The following is a 21189-nucleotide window of genomic DNA, read 5'->3' as shown; positions in this document are numbered from 1 at the left end:
GCACATGAAAAATGCTCAATAGCTTTAGTCATCAGTAAAATGCAAATGAGAACAACAAATGAGCAAATCACCTTACTAGGGCTGTCATCAAAAAGGCAAGAAATAGCAAGGGTTGGTGAGGATGTGGAGAACAGGGAATCTTTGTGCACTGTTGGTAGTAATATAAATTGGTGCAGCCTCTGTGGAAAACAGTATGGAGATTCTCCCTGCTCTGCCCTCCCCAGATTAAAAATGAAATGATGTCTGCAACCTGAAGTCTTATCCTTCCTCAATTGCTTAGAAAGGAGGTAGCACCTTCGGGGGGAAAGAGATAGCGAATAGGATCCTATCTGGTTTTAGTGGTTGTGGTGGGAAAGATAACAGCAAATTGACTGACAATTAAAAAAAAAATAGAACTACTACAAGATACAGAACTTCCACTCCTGGGTATTTGTCCAAAGAAAACAAAAGAGCTAGTTCAAAAATATATAGGCACCCCAATGTTCACGGAAACATTATTTACAATAGTCAAGATATGGAAGACATCTCAGTGTTCATTCATATCATAGATGAATGGATAAAGAAGATCTAGATGATAGATAGATAGATAGATCAATATAGATATAAATAGTGAAATATTACCATAAAAAAGTAAAATCTTGCCATTTGGGACAACACGGATAGACCCAGAGGGTATTATACTTATTGAAATAAGTCAGAGTGAGACAAATAAACTGCATGTTTTAATACATATATGCGGAATCAGAAAAACAAATATAACAAAACAGAAACAGACTGACAGACATAATGAAGCAACTAGTGGTCACTGGATGGGAGAGGAGTGAGCATAGGAGTGAAATAGGTGAAAGGAATTAAGCGGTGCACACTCTGTTATAAAATAAATCATAAGTTTGTAATGTACACCAAAGGAAATATGACCAATATTTTATAATAATTTCATATGGTATGTAATTTATCAAAAATATCAAATGACTATCCTGTACATCTGAAACTAATATAGTATTGTAAGTCAACTATGTTTCAATTTTAAAAGTTTTAAGTAGATAAAAATGTGGCAAAGTAGACTTTGGGAGTAGGATTAGTTGAAGGATCTTGATACTGAAAAGTTGTTGCCGAACCACGCAAAGACGCCAGGATTCTTGGCCTCCGAAGGAGAAGTATTCAATCTGGGGCCAGAGACGAGGCTTGATTGCTTGGAGCTTTTGTGTAATAAAGTTTTATTAAAGTATAAAGGAGATAGAGAAAGCTTCTGACATAGGCATCAGAAGGAGGCAGAAAGAGTACACCCTTGCTAGTGTTAGCCATGGAGTTATATACTCTCTAGTTATTACAGTGAATCAAAAGAATGTCTGGAGGCTGTAAAGACCTCACTGGACCTACTCCCATAATTTACACTTTAAGATAACAGGATCAGCCAGAAGATTTTTTCCAGAGACTGTCCTCAAGCAGGACACATTATTGTTATACAATCCTAAGGAATGTAGAGGGGAAAAAGTTTGTCCTGTCTTCCTCCTTGAGAATTCCAGACACCTCTCTCCTTGGGGACTCTTGGACTTCTTATCAAGCTGCCTAGGAATTGACTCTCTCAATACAAATTATTCTGGATTATCTGGGTAGGTCCTATACATAACCATGCATTCTTTGCTGATGAAAAAAAAAGACTATCAGGTATTTCTCTATAAAGATGAGTTTAGCTGGGATCAGCAAAGGATTGCAACTTGGGGTCTGCAACCACGGCAAGCCTCATGCAAGTCCCCACAGGACAAGAGAAGAACGATCTTATAGAGAAGAAAAGGAAGTTGGGAGGGCTACTGTAAACAGACGTTTACATTTGTTTACATTGTGATGTCCCTGGTGGTCCACTGCTTAAGAATCTGCCTTTCAATGCAGGGGATGTGGTTCAATCCCTGGTAGGGACCTAAAATCCCACATGCCACCAGGCAACTAAGCTCATGTGCCATAACTGGAGAGCCCATGTGCTGCAACTACGGAGCCCACGCTCTCTAGAGACAGTGCTCCTCAACAAGAGAAGCCCCTACACACACACACACTCACACACACACACTCACACACACACACACACACAAACACAAACACACATACAAACACAAACACACATACACTCACACACACAAACATAAACACACACACACTCACACACAAACACAAACACACACACACACACACGCACACACACACAAAGTAAACAGAGTCCAGGGCTTTTCACTGGCCCAGTGTTTGCCTGGAAAAGAGGTGGCATCTTTCTTCTGCCCTTTAATCCTGTTATCTTCACAGGGTATGAGAGTTCCCCCTGTCTCCCAACTCTATTTAAATGAGTTTCTGTTTATTTACTAATTTCCTACACCTTAGAAGCAGAAGAGTATTTGACTCCAGAAGAGAAAGGAGCTGAGGTGGTAGAAGAGATTACAGCGATTCAAGGAAGGGCTATGACCCAAGGATTCCAAGTGACCTCCAGAAGCTAGAAAAATGCAAGGAAATGGATTTTTCCTTAAAGCCTCTAGAGGAAACCTACCAGCCAGCCAAGCAAAATTGATTTCATATTTCTTCAACCCAGAACTATAAGAGAATTCATTTGTTTTATCTTATCAAGTTCATATTAAATATTGAGCAAACATTTTTTGTTTGCTTTCCACAGTAGTAGGATGGCATGTAAATATTTGCAGTTGTCTGTTGGAACACTTCATGGTGAGGCAGACTTGAACATTCTGGAGAAGGCGACTAAGCTGCATAATATCTTTATTGGAGTGATTTCATTTAATTCCTTTCACTTTTTAACATTTTTGAGTTCAGCATGCCTGCTCTGTCACTCAGTCATGTCCAACTCTTTGAGACCCCATGGACTGTTAGCCTGCCAGGCTCCTCTGTCCATGAGATCTCTCAGTATTTCCCAAGAATACTGGAATGGGTTACCATTTCCTCCTCCAGAGGATCTGCCCCACCCAGGGATTGAACCCATGTCTCCTGCATTTCCTGCATTGGTAAACAAATTCTTTATCACTGAGCAACCTGGGAAACTGTGGTTAAATATTTATTTTAATTGTGTCCTCGTATCAACTACTCTGCTTGTTCCCAGTTCGAAGTTTCTAGTCCAGAAGGAGATACATGTTGAGAAGGAAAGATAAAGACCAAAGTCCGTAATCTGTAGTCCAAACAGTGTCTGTGGTTAAAACTGTCCTGATGCAGGTGAGTAACATGAAGCACTGCAAATGCCCTTTAGGGCCCACAGTGTGACTGAGGCTGGAGGAGGGGCTGAGCCCCAGGAGGGTTCATGTAGAGGCTGCAGGTGCCTGGGGAGCACCGTGCTGTGCAGCACAGAAGTAAGTGCCCGAGTCTGTGGTCCGCAAAGAGGAAATGTGCAGAGAGCTGTGGCGTTCTTTGGGGACTGTGGTGGCATTTAATCTTCCATCCTGCCTTGTCCCTGAAGGAACGGAAAACAGGTGGGTGAGGTGGCCCCTGGGGTTCTGAAGATACCACTGCACACTGTCTGGGAAAGTGGAGAAATTACACCACAGAGTAGAGCTGGCTCCCTCCTGGAGACTCAGGGCTGGGGGATTCTGCGCCACATCCATTCCTCGCACACCTGATGAGGAAAGAGAAACAGTCACAGGAGAGGGTCACAGAGCTCCTGCAAAACCCAGAAAGTATACCCCCAACCCTATAAATGATAAGGATAGAAACTCTGCAGGACTTGTCAGCTCCTCTTCCTCCTTCAACAAAAGAGAAGCTGCTCATTCCTTCAGATTCCCCTGTGGGGCAACCCCAACTCACAGCAAACCTGGGCAAACAAAAGCCCCAGTACAGTGTCCACTAGCCTTTTCATGACGCTTTGCCTTGTTGCTGGAAAACATTCACAAGATACATAGCAAACCCTGGGTGGTGAGTGTCATGACTTGTCTGGATGTTTCAGCTCCTGCAACCAATCAGCTAAGCCAACAAACCCTGCTCAGCGGACACTCTGTGACAGGAAGCCCCACCCTCTGGTCTCAACTGAACAGGTTAAGAAGGGTGAGAGTGGAGGAAAAAGGTGACATTCAATGTCTTATACATAATTTTGAACTTGTGAAATGGAAGTTCCTATTTTCTACTGATATATATTAATAAATAAATCTTAGGCAATAAATGTGGAAAAGAATCAGAAAAAGCTAGTATCTATACTTCAAAATTTTCCATCTTACCTTCTATTTATGACTCCCTTTTTGACCCAGGGGACTTTCCTGAGAGCTATGGAAAAAGATAATGACATAGATATAGATAATAACAATCAATGTAAATATAGATATTTTGCATTATGGCCATAAACGTCTAGTGCTTGAATCAGGGAATAAGACAGAGCTATTAATTGAAAGGAATATTCATCAAAAAGCATGCTTCTTATATGCTGATAATGATTTAGCTTTTCTTCACACAAAATTATTCTCCTCTATTATTACTAACCCCCATTTGAGAGTTTTCCAGGGGATGGAGCAGTAAAGAATATACTTGCCAATGCAGGGGATGAAGGAGATGGGGGTTCAATCTCTGGGCCCAGAAGTTCCCCTGGAGAAGGAAGTGGCAATCAGCTCCAGTATTCTTGCTTGGAAAATCCTATGGCCAGGGGAGCCTGGTCGGCTATAGTCTATGGGATGGCAAAGAGTAAGACTCGACTGAGTGACTGAGCACATGAAAACTCAGAATGAATTTTGGAGGTAGGAGGTAGATGGGCCCCTGGGCTAGACAGCTGCTATTTGTCAAGCAGAGTAAAATCCAAGCTTTGTTTTCTCTACACATTCCAAATACTGAGGGAAGAACCAATTCTACCTGTTGAAACTGTTCCTTTGACTTGCTTTTCATTGCTTTTGTTATTATAATCATACATAATGGGCTGCCTCAGAGAATCAGCCCCTCTGCCTGACTGCTAAAGGGCTTTTGTTCAGGACCTGTCCACTTGTGGATGGTAGGAAAGGAGAAATTAATACATCCCCAGCCTGAGGCTTGCCATTCTAGGAGATGTTTACAAGATTAATTTTGCCTTTTTAATTTGTTTCCTCACCTTCCCCTACCCTGTTCTGTAAAAGAACCTGGCATCCAGACCCAGACAAGATGGCTATTTTGAGACATTAGCCTGCCATCTTCTTGGTCAGCCAGCTTTCCGAATAAACTCCTTGCCCCCACACCTCATCTCTCAGATTCATTAGCCTGTCATGCTAATTAGTCTCAGTAACCAAGATAATTAACGGCAGGAGCTGAGTTCTGCTATAGTAAAAAAGTGACCACTTCTGAGGTCAAGAGGGCAAGGAAAACTGCGCAGGCACAGAAAGACTGCTTAGAGCTCAAAAAGGAGGTGACACCGCCTCATAACATGATGCCAAGCATCCCACAAAGCTCTGTGCTGGAATCCATCTTGGCAAAATGATGCACATGCATCTTTCAGGAGTGTCCTAAACCAGGTCTGCTGTGGGGAAAGGAGAGAGATATCTGGCCAAAGATAAACACAGACCCAGAAGAACTGCCCCATATGAATGAGTTAACCACCTCTTCACTGCACTCCTCATCTTCCTGCTCATGAGGGCGGATGCCCTTTTGTCTCCTGCATTAGCAGGCAGATTCTTTACCACTGCACCACCTGGGAAGCCTATTAATGGAGACTGATGAATAAAGGAGAACTTTTTTTGCTTCACACTATATTGTGTTTGTAAAGGTCACCCATATACATCCTTAAGTGCCAACAGTAATTAGCTCAACCAGTCCCAAATGCTTTAGTCAAAGAGTTGAAATCCTTTAAGGAAAGAAGCTTCTTAGGATACTAGCAAAATAGTCTGGAGATAATGCACTTAGAAATAAGGCATTGTCTTAAGTTTTTTGTTTGCTTGAGAGATGAGATTAATATTGTAAAGCAAGTTCTCTGACTTGTGTAATATCAACTCACATGTCCAATCTCAAGCTATTATATCTCAGCCCATCACTATTGCAAATGACCCAGCAGTAAGTAGCTTTCTCCAGCTTGTTGAAAATTCTATGACCTCATTTTACCTAAAATTCTGATTCTAGAGGAGAAAAATGCCAAATTTCAGAAAACAGAAGTCTTTCCTTTGAAAAATGATAAAGAAAAAATAATGGAAAAGACAAGAAAAAATGAAGAAGAGAAAAATCTAAGAAGCCCATGGGAACCAAACACTTTCAGGATTCTGTATTATCTGTGCTGTTTGCCTTCACAGAACATGCCAACCTCCTAATATAACAAAGACTGAGCTACAGGGTCCAGGAGGTTTGTGTTCAGCTCCTCCTGCAGCCCCAGGCACTGTGTCACTCAGAGCACAGAAGGACTTGGCCGAGTCTTTCCAATGAGCTGGTATTGTCCTCAGGTGGAAGGACTTCTCACTCCTCCTAAGTTCAGTCTCAAAACCTTTGGTGCCTGAAACAAGATTGTCTCCAGACACGTACTTCAGAAGAAGCTGGAGTCCTTGGTCCGGGTACTGCACGTACCAGAGGAGGTATGGTGAAAGAGAAGATGAGTAGTTGCACTTCAGCTCCAGACGGGCTCCTTCAGAGACAGTGATGTGATCATCAGGCTGGGTCACTGACTGGGCTCCAGCTCCTGCTGAGACATCAGTGCTGAATCAGTGAACTCAACTAAAACAAAAGTCTCTATTCAACATGCAGCAATATTCCATGTGTGGGCAAAGGAGTAAAACTGAGTAATGCTCACTCAGAAACAGGAGCATCTCAAGCATCAAGGTGAACACCAAGGTAATAGTGGAGCAGGGAAGAGGCAGTGAGCTCCTTTCTAACAGGTTCCCCACAAACAAGTTTGAAGACTGGCTGACTTGAACCCAGGTTTCTCTGAAGTTAAGAATGACAAAGGATATATATTTCTTCTGATGGAGATTGTACGGAGGTTGTTAGGAAGAGAAGCTGTCTTAACAAAATGCCTGTCTCTGGTGTCTGAGATGCTTTACATCTCACTGTGTAAAAAATGGTCAGAATATCTCTTTAAACCCTAGGGTTTTGTGAGGTTCTTTTGATCCTTCACAGAAAAGCAATTTCCAATTTAGGCAGCAGGGCCCTCCAGAAGCCAAATAGAGAACTACAGAGAAGTTCACTTTTCATTAACATGCCCCACCTTTTTACTGCCCTTCTGTGGTTGAATTTCAAAGCATTATAATTATGTACAGAAGAGGATTCATATGTTGTCAGCCTTGAACTATTTGGCATTTAAAAAAAAAACAGAATTTTGAGTTAAAAATTTCCTGTGTTACTGTATAGCACAGGGAACTATATTCAATATCCAGGGGTAAATAATAATGGAAAAGAAAAGAAAAAAAAAGTCTATATATGTATAACTGAGTCACTTTGCTCTACAGAAGAAATTAGCATAACATTATCAGTCAGCTATCCTTCAACTTTTAAGTGTTGGATACAAAATAATTTTTAGAATGAAACATAAAATCACAGTGTTACAATTTTTTGTTTCCAGATTTAACTGAGTGAGAAGGAAATAATCCAATATATTTCAACTGCATAAAGAGAAGAGCCATTAATCCAGAGGCCTTCACTAAAAAAGGTGAAATTCAGACATTCTCAGTTGAAGGAAAATGAAGAAAAGTGGTCACCAGAAGACCTATCCTAAAATTATGTCTAAAGGAAGCTCTATAAACAGAAGTAAAATTATAAAGGAAGGAGTCTTGAAACAACAAGAGGGAATAAAAAATACAATAAGCAAAAATATGGATAAATACAATAGACTTTTCCTCTTGAATTTCCTAAATTATATTTGGTGGAAATATTTTATAGCATATTAAATGTGTTATATAATAACATATATATAATAATACAATTATATATGTGGGAAAAATTATAACACTGTCTAATGAGGCTCTAGACACACATGGAGGAAATACTAAAGAAAATTATTTTATGAATGGGGAGAATAAATAAGTGTAAAGGGAGGCAATACTTATACATTACATTCAAATAGGTAAAATAATATTACCAATACACTGTGTTATGTAACTGCAATAACTGGAGCAACCATATAAAAACAGCTATACAATAAGACACATCTAAATGCTATAGGCAGCCATGAAATTAAAAGATGCTTACTCCTTGGAAGGAAAGTTATGACCAACCTAGATATATTAAAAAGCAGAGACATTACTTTGCCAACAAAGGTTCGTCTAGTCAAGGCTATGGTTTTTCCAGTGGTCATGTATGGATGTGTGAGTTAGACTGTGAAGAAAGCTGAGCACCAAAGAATTGATGCTTTTGAACTGTGGTGTTGGAGAAGACTCTTGAGAGTGTTTTGGACTGCAAGGATGGACTTGGATCCAACCAGTTCATCCTAATGGAAATCAGTCCTGGGTGTTCATTGGAAGGACTGATGCTGAAGCTGAAACTCCAATCCTTTGGCCACCTCGTGTTAAGAGTTGACTCATTGGAAGAGACCCTGATGCTGGGAGGGATTGGGGGCAGGAAGAGAAGGGGACGACAGAGGATGAGATGGCTGGATGGTATCACCAACTCAATGGACATGAGTTTGAGTAAACTCCAGGAGTTGGTGATGGACGGGGAGACCTGGTGTCCTGTGATTCATTGGGTCGCAAAGAGTCGGACATGACTGAGCAACTGAACTGAACTGACTGACATGCTACAGGAGCTTCTCTTGTCACTCAGACCATAAAAGAATCTTCCTACAATGCGGGAGACTCGGGTTCAGTCCCTGGGTTGACACGATTCCCTGGAGAAGAGAATGGCTATGCACTCCAGTATTCTTGTTTAGAGAATTCCGGTAGACTACAGTCCATGAGGTCGCAAAGAGTCAGACACAACTGAGCAACTAACACACACACACACACATACACCCACTAAACACTGCAGAAAAATGAAGTGTAATCCTAGAAAATGTTGAATAACTCACAGGAGGTTAGAAGGAAAAACATAGGGGACAAAAAAAAAGTGCAGAAAAAAAAATCAAATAAAATGGAAGTCTAAGCCCTAAAATATCAAGACATTAAAAACAAGTGATCTACACACAGAAACTAAGACACAGAAGTTGGTCTGAACACACCAGTGACAAAACAGCTCAGACAAAAAGTGGGTTAAGAAACACGACCCAACTATGACTGCCTGGAGAAATTCATTTCAAATAAGACATGGAAAGGATGGAAAAAAATGTATTATGCAAACATTAATCAAAGGAAAGTGTAATGGCTATATTAACATCAGATAAAGTAGACAGACTCCTGAACAAAGAAAATAACCAGAGACAGAAACATTATCGACTGATGAAGAGGATAATTTACTGAGAAGAAATAGTAATCCTAAATGTATATGTACCAACTAACAGAGCTGAAAAATAAGTGGAACAAAAATTAAAACTAAAAAGAAAAGAGACAAATCTAGAAATATAGTTCAATACTTCAATATTCCTCTCTCAACAACCGGTAGAATAACTTGCCAGAAAATCAGCAGATATATAGAACTCAATAACACCATTAACCAGTAGGATTTAATTATCAGCTATAGAACACTCCACCCAACCAGAGGAGAATATACTTCTTTTTTTTTTTTTTTTTTTTAAGTTTAAAGTTTTTATTTATTTATTTATTTTTTTTTTAAATTTTATTTTATTAGTTGGAGGCCAATTACTTCACAACATTTCAGTGGGTTTTGACATACATTGACACGAATCAGCCATAGAGTTATATGTATTCCCCATCCCGATCCCCTCTCCCACCTCCCTCTTCACCCGACTCCTCTGTGTCCTCCAAGTGGACCAGGCGCGAGCACTCGTCTCATGCATCTCACGTGGGCTAGTGATCTGTTTCACAATAGATAATATACATGCTGTTCTTCTGAAACATCCCACCCTCACCTTCTCCCATAGAGTTCAAAAGTCTGTTCTGTACTGTTGTGTCACTTTTTCTGTTTTGCATATAGGGTTATCATTACCATCTTTCTAAATTCCATATATATGTGTTAGTATGCTGTAATGTTCTTTATTTTTCTGGCTTACTTCACTCTGTATAATGGGCTCCAGTTTCATCCATCTCATTAGAACTGATTCAAATGAATTCTTTTTAATGGCTGAGTAATATTCCATGGTGTATATGTACCACAGCTTCCTTATCCATTCATCTGCTGGTGGGCATCTAGGCTGCTTCCATGTCCTGGCTATTATAAACAGTGCTGCGATGAACATTGGGGTGCACGTGTCTCTTTCAGATCTGGTTTCCTCGGTGTGTATGCCCAGAAGTGGGATTGCTGGGTCATATGGCAGTTCTATTTCCAGTTTTTAAAGAAATCTCCACACTGTTTTCCATAGTGGCTGTACTAGTTTGCATTCCCACCAACAGTGTAAGAGGGTTCCCTTTTCTCCACACCTCTCCAGCATTTATTGCTTGTAGACTTTTGGATAGCAGCCATTCTGACTGGTGTGTAATGGTACCTCATTGTGGTTTTGATTTGCATTTCTCTAATAATGAGTGATGTTGAGCATCTTTTCATGTGTTTGTTAGCCATCTGTATGTCTTCTTCGGAGAAATGTCTGTTCAGTTCTTTGGCCCATTTTTTGATTGGGTCATTTATTTTTCTGGAATTGAGGTGCAGGAGTTGCTTGTATATTGTTGAGATTAATCCTTTGTCTGTTTCTGCATTTGCTATTATTTTCTCCCAATCTGAGGGCTGTCTTTTCACCTTACTTATAGTTTCCTTTGTAGTGCAGAAGCTTTTAAGTTTCATTAGGTCCCATTTGTTTAGTTTTGCTTTTATTTCCAATATTCTGGGAGGTGGGTCATAGAGGACCCCGCTGAGATTTATGTCGGAGAGTGTTTTGCCTATGTTCTCCTCTAGGAGTTTTATAGTTTCTGGTCTTACATTTAGATCTTTAATCCATTTTGAGTTTATTTTTGTGTATGGTGTTAGAAAGTGTTCTAGTTTCATTCTTTCGCAAGTGGTTAACCAGTTTTCCCAGCACCACTTGTTAAAGAGGTTGCCTTTTTTCCATTGTATATCCTTGCCTCCTTTGTCAAAGATAAGGTGTCCATAGGTTCGTGGATTTATCTCTGGGATTTCTATTCTGTTCCATTGATCTATATTTCTGTCTTTGTGCCAGTACCATACTGTCTTGATGACTGTGGCTTTGTAGTAGAGTCTGAAGTCAGGCAGGTTGATTCCTCCAGTTCCATTCTTCTTTCTCAAGATTACTTTGGCTTTTCGAGGTTTTTTGTATTTCCATACAAATTGTGAAATTATTTGTTCTAGTTCTGTGAAAAATACCGTTGGTAGCTTGATAGGGATTGCATTGAATCTATAGATTGCTTTGGGTAGAATAGCCATTTTGACAATATTGATTCTTCCAATCCATGAACACGGTATGTTTCTCCATCTGTTTGTGACCTCTTTGATTTCTTTCATCAGTGTTTTATAGTTTTCTATGTATAGGTCTTTTGTTTCTTTAGGTAGATATACTCCTAAGTACTTTATTCTTTTTGTTGCAATGGTGAATGGTATTGTTTCCTTAATTTCTCTTTCTGTTTTTTCATTGTTAGTACATAGGAATGCAAGGGATTTCTGTGTGTTAATTTTGTAACCTGCAACTTTACTATATTCATTGATTAGCTCTAGTAATTTTCTGGAAGAGTCTTTAGGGCTTTCTATATAGAGGATCATGTCATCTGCAAACAGCGAGAGTTTCACTTCTTCTTTTCCTATCTGGATTCCTTTTAGTTCTTTTTCTGCTCTGATCGCTGTGGCCAACACTTCCAAAACTATGTTGAATAGTAGTGGTGAGAGTGGGCACCCTTGTCTTGTTCCTGATTTCAAGGGAAATGCTTTCAATTTTTCACCATTGAGGGTGATGCTTTCTGTGGGTTTGTCATATATAGCTTTTATTATGTTGAGGTATGTTCCCTCTACTCCTGCTTTCTGGAGAGTTTTAATCATAAATGAGTGTTGAATTTTCTCAAAGGCTTTCTCTGCATCTATTGAGACAATCATATGGTTTTTATCTTTCAATTTGTTAATGTGGTGCATTACATTAATTGACTTGCAGATATTAAAGAATCCTTGCATTCCTGGGATAAAGCCCACTTGGTCATGGTGTATGATTTTTTTAATATGCTGTTGGATTCTGTTTGCTAGAATTTTGTTAAGGATTTTTGCATCTATGTTCATCAGTGATATTGGCCTGTAGTTTTCTTTTTTTGTGGCATCTTTGTCTGGTTTTGGAATTAGGGTGATGGTGGCCTCATAGAATGAGTTTGGAAGTTTACCTTCTTATGCAATTTTCTGGAAGAGTTTGAGTAAGATAGGTGTTAGCTCTTCTCTAAATTTTTGGTAGAATTCAGCTGTGAAGTCATCTGGTCTGGGCTTTTGTTTCCTGGAAGATTTTTGATTACAGTTTCAATTTCCTTGCTTGTGATGGTTCTGTTAAGATCTTATATTTCTTCCTGGTTCAGTTTTGGAAAGTTATACTTTTCTAAGAATTTGTCCATTTCATCCAAGTTGTCCATTTTATTGGCATAGAGCTGCTGGTAGTAGTCTCTTATGATCCTTTGGATTTCAGTGTTGTCTGTTGTGATCTCACCCTTTTCATTTCTAATTTTGTTAATTTGGTTCTTCTCAGTTTGTTTCTTAATGAGTCTTGCTAATGGTTTGTCAATTTTGTTTATTTTTTCAAAACACCAGCTTTTAGCTTTGTTGATTTTTGCTATGGTCTCTTTAGTTTCTTTTGCATTTATTTCTGCCCTAATTTTTAAGATTTCTTTCCTTCTGCTGACCCTGGGGTTCTTCATTTCTTCCTTCTCTAATTGCTTTAGGTGTAGAGTTAGGTCATTTATTTGGCTTTTTTCTTGTTTCTTGATGTAAGCCTGTAATGCTATGAACCTTCCCCTTAGCACTGCTTTTACAGTGTCCTATAGGTTTTTGGGTTGTTGTGTTTTCATTTTCATTCATTTCTATACATATTTTGATTTCTTTTTTGATTTCTTCTATGATTTGCTGGTTATTCAGAAGCGTGTTATTTAGCCTCCATATGTTTGAATTTTTAACAATTTTTTTCCTGTAATTGAGATCTAATCTTACTGCACTGTGGTCAGAAAAGATGACTGGAATGATTTCAATTTTTCTGAATTTTCCAAGACCAGATTTATGGCCCAGGATGTGATCTACTCTGGAGAAGGTTCCGTGTGCACTTGAGAAAAAGGTGAAATTGATTGTTTTGGGGTGAAATGTCCTATAGATATCAATTAGGCCTAGCTGGTACATTGTATCATTTAAGGTTTGTGTTTCCTTGTTGATTTTCTGTTTAGTTGATCTATCCATAGCTGTGAGTGGGGTATTAAAGTCTCCCACTATTATTGTGTTACTATTAATTTCCTCTTTCATACTCATTAGCGTTTGCCATACATATTGCGGTGCTCCTATGTTGGGTGCATATATATTTATAATTGTTATATCTTCTTCTTGGATTGATCCTTTGATCATTATGTAGTGTCCTTCTTTGTCTCTTTTCACATCCTTTATTTGAAAGTCTATTTTATCTGATATGAGTATTGTGACTCCTGTTTTCTTTTGGTCTCCGTTTACGTGAAATATTTTTTTCCAGCCCTTCACTTTTAGTCTGTATGTGTCTCTGGTTTTGAGGTGGGTCTCTTGTAGACAGCATATATAGGGGTCTTGTTTTTGCATCCATTCAGCCAATCTTTGTCTTTTGGTTGGGGCATTCAACCCATTTACATTTAAGGTAATTATTGATAGGTGTGGTCCCATTGCCATTTACTTTGTTGTTTTGGGTTCACGTTTATACAACCTTTCTGCATTTCCTGTCTAGAGAATATCCTTTAGCATTTGTTGAAGAGCTGGTTTGGTGGTGCTGAATTCTCTCAGCTTTTGCTTGTCTGTAAAGCTTTTGAATTCTCCTTCATATCTGAATGAGATCCTTGCTGGGTACAGTAATCTAGGTTGTAGATTATTCTCTTTCATTACTTTTATTATGTCCTGCCATTCCTTTCTGGCCTGGAGGGTTTCTATTGATAGATCAGCTCTTATCCTTATGGGAATCCCTTTGTGTGTTATTTGTTGTTTCTCCCTTGCTGCTTTTAGTATTTGTTCTTTGTGTTTGATCTTTGTTAATTTGATTAATATGTGTTGTGGAGTGTTTCGCCTTGGGTTTATCCTGTTTGGGACTCTCTGGGTTTCTTGGACTTGGGTGGCTATTTCCTTCCTCATTTTAGGGAAGTTTTCAGCTATTATCTCCTCGAGTATTTTCTCATGGCCTTTCTTTTTGTCTTCTTCTTCTGGGACTGCTATGATTCAAATGTTGGGCGTTTCACATTGTCCCAGAGGTCCCTGAGGTTGTCCTCATTTCTTTTGATCCTTTTTTCTTTTTTCCTCTCTGCTTCATTTATTTCCACCATTCTATCTTCTACCTCACTTATCCTATCTTTTGTCTACGTTATTCTACTCTTGGTTCCCTCCAGAGTGTTTTTGATCTCATTCATTGCATTATTCATTTTTAATTGATTCTCTTTTATTTTTTCTAGGTCTTTATTAAACATTTCTTGCATCTTTTCAATCTTTGTCTCCAGGCTATTTATCTGTAACTCCATTTTGTTTTCAAGATTTTGGATCATTTTTATTATCATTATTCTAAATTCTTTTTCAGATAGATTCCCTATCTCCTCCTCTTTTGTTTGATTTGGTGGGCACTTGTCATGTTCCTTTACCTGTTGGGTATTTCTCTGCCTTTTCATCTTGTTTAGATTGCTGTGTCTGGAATGGGCTTTCTGTATTCTGGAGGTCTGTGGTTCCTTTTTATTGTGGAGTTTTTACCCGGTGGGTGGGGTTGGACAGTTGGCTTGTCAAGGTTTCCTAGTTAAGGAAGCTTGTGTCAGTGTTCTGGAGCATGGAACTTGATTTCTTCTCTTTGAAGAGCAATGGAGTGCCCAATAATGAGTTTTGAGATGGGTCTATGTGTTAGGTGTGACTTTGGGCAGTCTGTATGTTGACTTTCAGGGCTATGTTCCTGCGTTGCTGGGGAATTTGTGTGGTATGTCTTGCTCTAAAACTTGTTGGCTCTTGGGTGGTTGTTGGTTTCAGTGTAGATATGAAGGTTTTTGGACGGTCTCTTATTACTTAAAGTTCCATGTAGTCAGGAGTTTTCTGGTGTTCTCCGGTTTTGGGCTTAAATCTCCTGCCTCTGGATTTCAGTTTTATTCTTCCTGTAGTCTCAGGACTTCTCCAACTATTCAGCACTGCTAATAAAACTTCTAGGTTAAAGGCGAAAAGATTCTCCCCCGTTAGGGACTCCCAGAGAGGTTCACAGAGTTACATGAAGAAGAGGACAGGGAGGAGGGAAATAGAGATGAGCAGGAGGAGAAAAAGGGGGACTCAGAGGAGAGAGACAGATCTACGCAGTCGTCTGTTCCTTGAGTGTTGTCCATAGCCCAGACACCCACAAAGATTCACAGAATTGGATTGGGAAGAGAAGGGGAAAGGAGGAAATAGAGGTGTTCTGAGGTAGAAAACAGAGAGTCAAGATTGGGAGAGAATAATCAACACACTCCTGAATAAAAATGGAAACTGAATATTGGATTCTTAAATGTTCACAGTTTATATCATATACTGAAGGACAAAAATTAAAAATCTAGAGTAGAGGTTAGACTCCTAAAAATACTATATTAAAAACAAAAACAAAAACAACAACATCCCCCCCAAAAATTTTAGAAATATATATGAGGTTCGTTTTAAAAATAGGGCTTCTCTTCTTTTTTTTTTCCTTTCTTCTTTGTAAGGTTATAGTGTATTGAAAATGAATATTTAAGGAGCAGTAGAGTAGTACTAGAGGACTTTAAAAGAAATAAGAGAAAAAGAAAAATAGAAAATAGAAGAGAAGGGGAAAAAAAAAGAAGAGAAAAAAAAGAGGAAAAGAAAAAAAAATTTTTTTCCCTAACTAAAAAAATCGTAAGAATTTATGAAAATGAAAGTTAAGGAGTAATGGGGGAGTAATAGGGAATTTTAAAGGAAAATAAAAGAGAAAATATAAAAAAGAAAAAATAAAATAAAATAAAAAAAATTTTTTTTTCTTACTTAAAAAAAAAAAAGTAAAAATATATCTAGGAATTTCTCTGGAGCTGTTGCTGTCAGTGTGGGTTCGGCTCAGTTTCAGATAGCTCCTCGTTCCAGCTTACACTTCTCGATGTCTACAGGCCCCTTGTGGTGTGGTCAGTGTTTCCTACAGGGATTTTAATCTGTTGCACCAGTTCCTTCTGAAGCGGTTCCCTTTGTTTATTTGGCTTCTGTTTGCCGGTCTCTTCAGGGTCTCATTTTCGCCCTGACATAGGCGGGCGGAGGTGGACTCTTATTCAGGTAGCTAGTTCTGTCGCGCTGCAGGGCGGGGCTGGCGCTGCGGGGCGAGGCCGGTACTGCTCAGGCTCTGGCTGCTCTATATGGAGTACGCCCGCGCTGTGCGCGGTTCCAGCCCTCAGGTGTTCCGCAAAAGGTCGGAACAGAAAGCTGCGCCTGCTCTTTGTGCCTTCCCTGTCAGAGCGGTCCAGGCAGCCAGGGGCTTGACGCTTGATGGGCACACTCTCCCCGGGTGCGTGCGCCCACTCCCTTCCGCGGTCCCAGTCTCAGATTCCGCCGGCGCCAGTCCGGTGCGTGCGCCTTCTGCCCTCCGCGTCCCCAGCCCCAGTCCCCGCCCGCGCTGGTCGGGTGCCTGCGCCCTGTGCCTCTTCGCGACCCTCCCGGCGGATGTCGACCATCCAGAATCTCGGTCCTTTTGTTCTGCGAACGGCCGGCAGTGTGTTCGGGCCGGTTAATTTTCTCTCTATCTTTTGCTCTCCCACAGTTCAAGCTGGGAACTCACAAAAGCTCCCTCCGATTGTCCTCAGGGCACTCAGGCCCGGACCCTGCCCCAAGTAATGCCGCCCGCTCCTCTCCATTCCGCCCCCACTTGCTGGTTGCGGATGCGGGCGTCTGGGGTACTTTTCTGCTGGGAGTTGCTTTTAGGCTCGTAATCTGTGGGTTTTATTTATTGTTTCCCTCCCAGTCAGATTCAAACTCCGAGATTCAAACACTTCTCCCAGGCCCGCCAGTGCGAGGGTTTCCCGGTGTCTGGGAACGTCCTCTATTAAGACCCTTCCCGGGACGGATCGCCGTCCTTAGCTCTTTTGTCTCACTTTTTATCTTTTATATTTTGTGCTACCTCCTTTCGAAGACAATGGGCTGCTTTTCTGGGCGCCTGATGACCTCAGCTAGCGATCAGAAGTTGTTTTGTGAAGTTTGCTCTGTGTTCAGTTATTCTTCTGATGAATTTCTAGGAGAGAAAGTGGTCTCCCCATCCTACTCCTCCGCCATCTTGGCTCCTCCCCGAGAATATACTTCTTGTCAAGTGCCCGTGGAATATATACCAGGTAAGTCCAAATCTTGGGACCTAAAAAAACTCAACAAATCTAATGTAAAAGAACTGAAATATAAAGAGTATGTTCTCCAACCACAATGAAATAATAGCATAAATAAATAACAGAAAGATACAGGAAAATTCCCAAACATTTAACAACACACTTCTTAATCATCTATGGGTCATAGAGAATGTCTCAAGGGAAATCATTGAATTTACCACGAGTTGAATAAAAATGAAAATACAGCATACCAAAATTGGGGGGACACAGCCAAAGAAGTATTGAGAGTTAATTTTAGCACCACGTGCAAATATTTAAAAAGAATAAAATCTCAGATTATCTAAGCTTCTATCTGAAGAACCTGGACAAGGAAAAGATAAATTAATCCAAAGCAAGCATAAGAAAATAATAAAGATACAAGGAGAAATCAATGAAATTTAAAAGAGATAAACAATAGAGAAAATCAATGAAACAAAGAGTTGGTTCTTTAAGAGGATCAGTAAAACTGACAAAGTTCTAGCAAAACAGATGGGTGGAGGGGAGTGGGAAGAACAGGGACAATGTCAGCAGGCTAATTAGCAGTATGGCATCCTATGTGATTGGCCAAGGATGAACACTTGCCTTTCTCCAGTTGGTCCTAGGCTTCCATCATATCTCGGTTGGTAAAGAATCTGCCTGCAATGCAGGAGACCCTGGTTCGATTCCTGGGTAGGGAAGATCCACTGGAGAAGGAATATGCTCCCCAGTATTCTTGGGTTTCCCTTGTGGCTCAGCTGGTAATGAATCCGCCTGCAATGTGGGAGACCTGGGTTTGATCCCTGGGTTGGAAAGATCCCCTGGAGAATTGAAAGGCTACCCACTCCAGTATTCTGGCCTGGAGAATTCCATGGAGTCCATAGGGTCACAAAGAGCTGGACTCGACTGAGAGCCTTTCACTAACTAACTAACATTAGCAGTTGGTCCTGAGTTGAATGAACTTCCGAAGTATTATGCAAAGTAAAGTAAACAATGCAAAATGTCATGTATTGTAAGATTCCATTTGCATAAAATGCTTAGAATAAGCAAACCCGTGGTCAGAAAGCAGGTGGGTGGCTCCCAGGGATGTGTGCATGGGGAGCGCGGGGAGTGACTGTGTCATGGGTGCGTGGTTCCCTTTCGGGGTGATGACAAGGTTTCAAATCTAGATAGAGGTAGTGATTGTGCCATGTTGTGAATATACTAGACGCACACTTAGGTCTTCATTCGAAAGAAAGAATTGTGTGAAATGTTGCTTGATCTCAACAAAACTACTATTTTTTGACTTTTTATTTCGTATTAGAGAAGAGCTGGTTAACAATGTTGTGTTATTTTCAGGTGTACATCAAAGTGATTCCGTTATCCATACACATGTATCTGTTCATTTTCAAATTCTTTTCCCATTTAGATTGTAAAACTATTATTTAAATTGAAGTTGATGAAAATCTAACAATCAAAGAATTCACAATATAGTTTTAGATCATTTTAAAAGATTTTTTAAATTAATATATTTATTTTAATTGGAGGATAATTACTTTACAATATTGTGATGGTTTTTGCCCTACATCAACATGAATGGGCCACAGGTATACCTGTGTCCCCACCCCCTGAGCACCCCTCCCACCTCCCCTGCCACCCTATCCCTCCGGGTTGTCCCAGAGCGTGGGCTTTGGGTGCCCTGCTTCATGCATGGAACTTGCACTGGTCATCTATTTTACCTATGGTAATGTACATGATTCAATGCTATTCTGTCAAATCATCCTACCCTTGCTAATTGCCTCTATCTGGAAGGAAAGTCAATACAGAAAACCCCTTAATGGAAGAAGTTTCCTCAGCGCCAAGCCAGGACGTGGTTGGAGCCCCATGTGCAGTCTGAGTCCTGGGAGGGAACAGGTTCCCTCTGCGCGCTGGGGCTCACAGCACAGAGGTCGGTGGTCGAGTCACTGGGCTGAGAAGCCACAATGTGTGAAGCATTGTGTCCTGATGATTTATCCAACGAGACTGTAATTCTTCCACTTGTTTGCTCGTTCTGATTCGCCTGAATTGACAATAGGGATGTGAGCCCTTTACCGGGATCCTGCCTAAACCACTGCAGGAAGTACAGAGCACTGTCAGGGTAACTGCAGTTGAGATCCACGCTGTCTCCCTCTCTCACGCTCAGAGCTTCAGGACTCTGACTCACGTCCTGCTTACTGCTCACCCCTGTTCAGAAAGAGAAAACAGAGACAGACTGGTTAGCGAGTGATTATTCTTGGAAACTAACTTAAGTTTACTTTTTCGCTCTCCACAGGAACTCCCAGAAACCATGCAGGTACAACTCCCTGACTTTCTGTCTTCCCTGGGGAGGAATATCCGGGAGTCGCCCATTCTTTGCCCATTTCCAAATAAATCCCTCTAACTCACAGTTTAGTTGTAACCATAGGATGAGCAGGCTCAGGAATTTGTCCATTCCTTCTGTCCTTTAGGCTCACTGGAGAACTGAACTCTTGTGTCTGTAAAATATTCAAGGACTCGCAGGATAAAAGACCTGCTTTGCTGCCTCTAGTGTTCAAAACTTTCTACAGGAAACACAGAGGCAGCCCAGTCAATCAGAGCAAGTCACAGAGGCACAGAGGCACGGAGGAGGACGCGCCAGAAGCCCATCTGCCAGGAGTGCCAGGTTGCCATGGAAACACCGTCATCTCTAGATCAAGCCCAGCGTTGCCAGAGAAATGCTTATCTCTCCCTCCTCTTTCCCTCCTCCGAGGGAAAACAATTTTTAACACATCAGATTTGCAGAATGTGGGTAAGTATGCACCTAGAGGGGCTTCTCTGATGGCTCAAACAGTAAAGAATCTGCCTGCAATGCGGGAGACCCAAGTTCGATCCCTGGATGGGGAAGATCCCCTGGAGATGGGAATGACAACCCGCTCCAGTATTCTTGCCTGGAAAATTCCATGGACAGAGGAGCCTGGTGGACTACAGTCCATGGGGTGGCAAAGACTCAGACAATACTGAGTAACTAATACACACATGTACCTAGAGAGGATTGTAAGCCTAAATGCTTATGTTAGAAAAGAAGAAATCAAAAGTTTTACCGCACAGCTGCAGCTGAACCTCTTCACATTCCTGGAACTGCTCCCTCCTCTTGCCACTTCTGTTCTTAAGAGTTGTTTTCTTTAATTCATACTTTCTTGAAAATCTCTTTCTATCATTTCTCAGCCATCAGGTTGCAAAAAGAGTTAAGAATCATAATACTCACATTCAATGTGTGTGATACATCAGGAAATGGGCACTTTCACATCCTATAACTGAAGTATAAGCTAAATAAGATTCATAGGTGCTATTTTCATGTCATTGACCAGATATTCCACTTGTCTGAGAATTTTTTTAAGCAATAGCCTTATAAATACATTATAAAATTGCATGTTGTATGCAGCAAGGATATTTAAATATCCTTCAATACAAATACTCAATATGTTATGATAGATCTCTATTATACTATACAGTTGTCGAAAGAGTAAGTAGACTTATTTCTGACTTGCAAAGATATTTTGGTCTTATTCCAACTGGTTATTTACATTTCAAATTAATTCTTGTTGGAGTATAGTTGATTTACAATGTTATGTTACTTTCTGCTCTTTAGCTGAAAAAATGTTGAACTGTTTAACTCTGGAGTGTTTATTTTTTAATTCTCATTTTATGTTGCCTGCAGCATTTATCTCAGAAATCCCTTCATCTTTAGACATGTTTAAGGCTCAGTTTCCTTACCTGAGGATAGATTAATATTACTTTG

The 21189-nt window shown here is 40.3% G+C and overlaps 1 pseudogene; it reads right to left on the bottom strand.

Moving 5' to 3' along the window:
* Positions 1-3287: 3287 nt before the first annotated feature.
* Positions 3288-12095, bottom strand: LOC136155159 (uncharacterized; annotated as a pseudogene).
* Between the last annotated feature and the right edge of the window lie 9094 nt (positions 12096-21189).

Source organism: Muntiacus reevesi, unplaced genomic scaffold (assembly GCF_963930625.1).
Source record: "Muntiacus reevesi unplaced genomic scaffold, mMunRee1.1 SCAFFOLD_204, whole genome shotgun sequence".
In the NCBI taxonomy this organism is placed as follows: Eukaryota; Metazoa; Chordata; class Mammalia; order Artiodactyla; family Cervidae; genus Muntiacus; species Muntiacus reevesi.
This window is presented reverse-complemented; position numbering and strand designations above follow the sequence as displayed.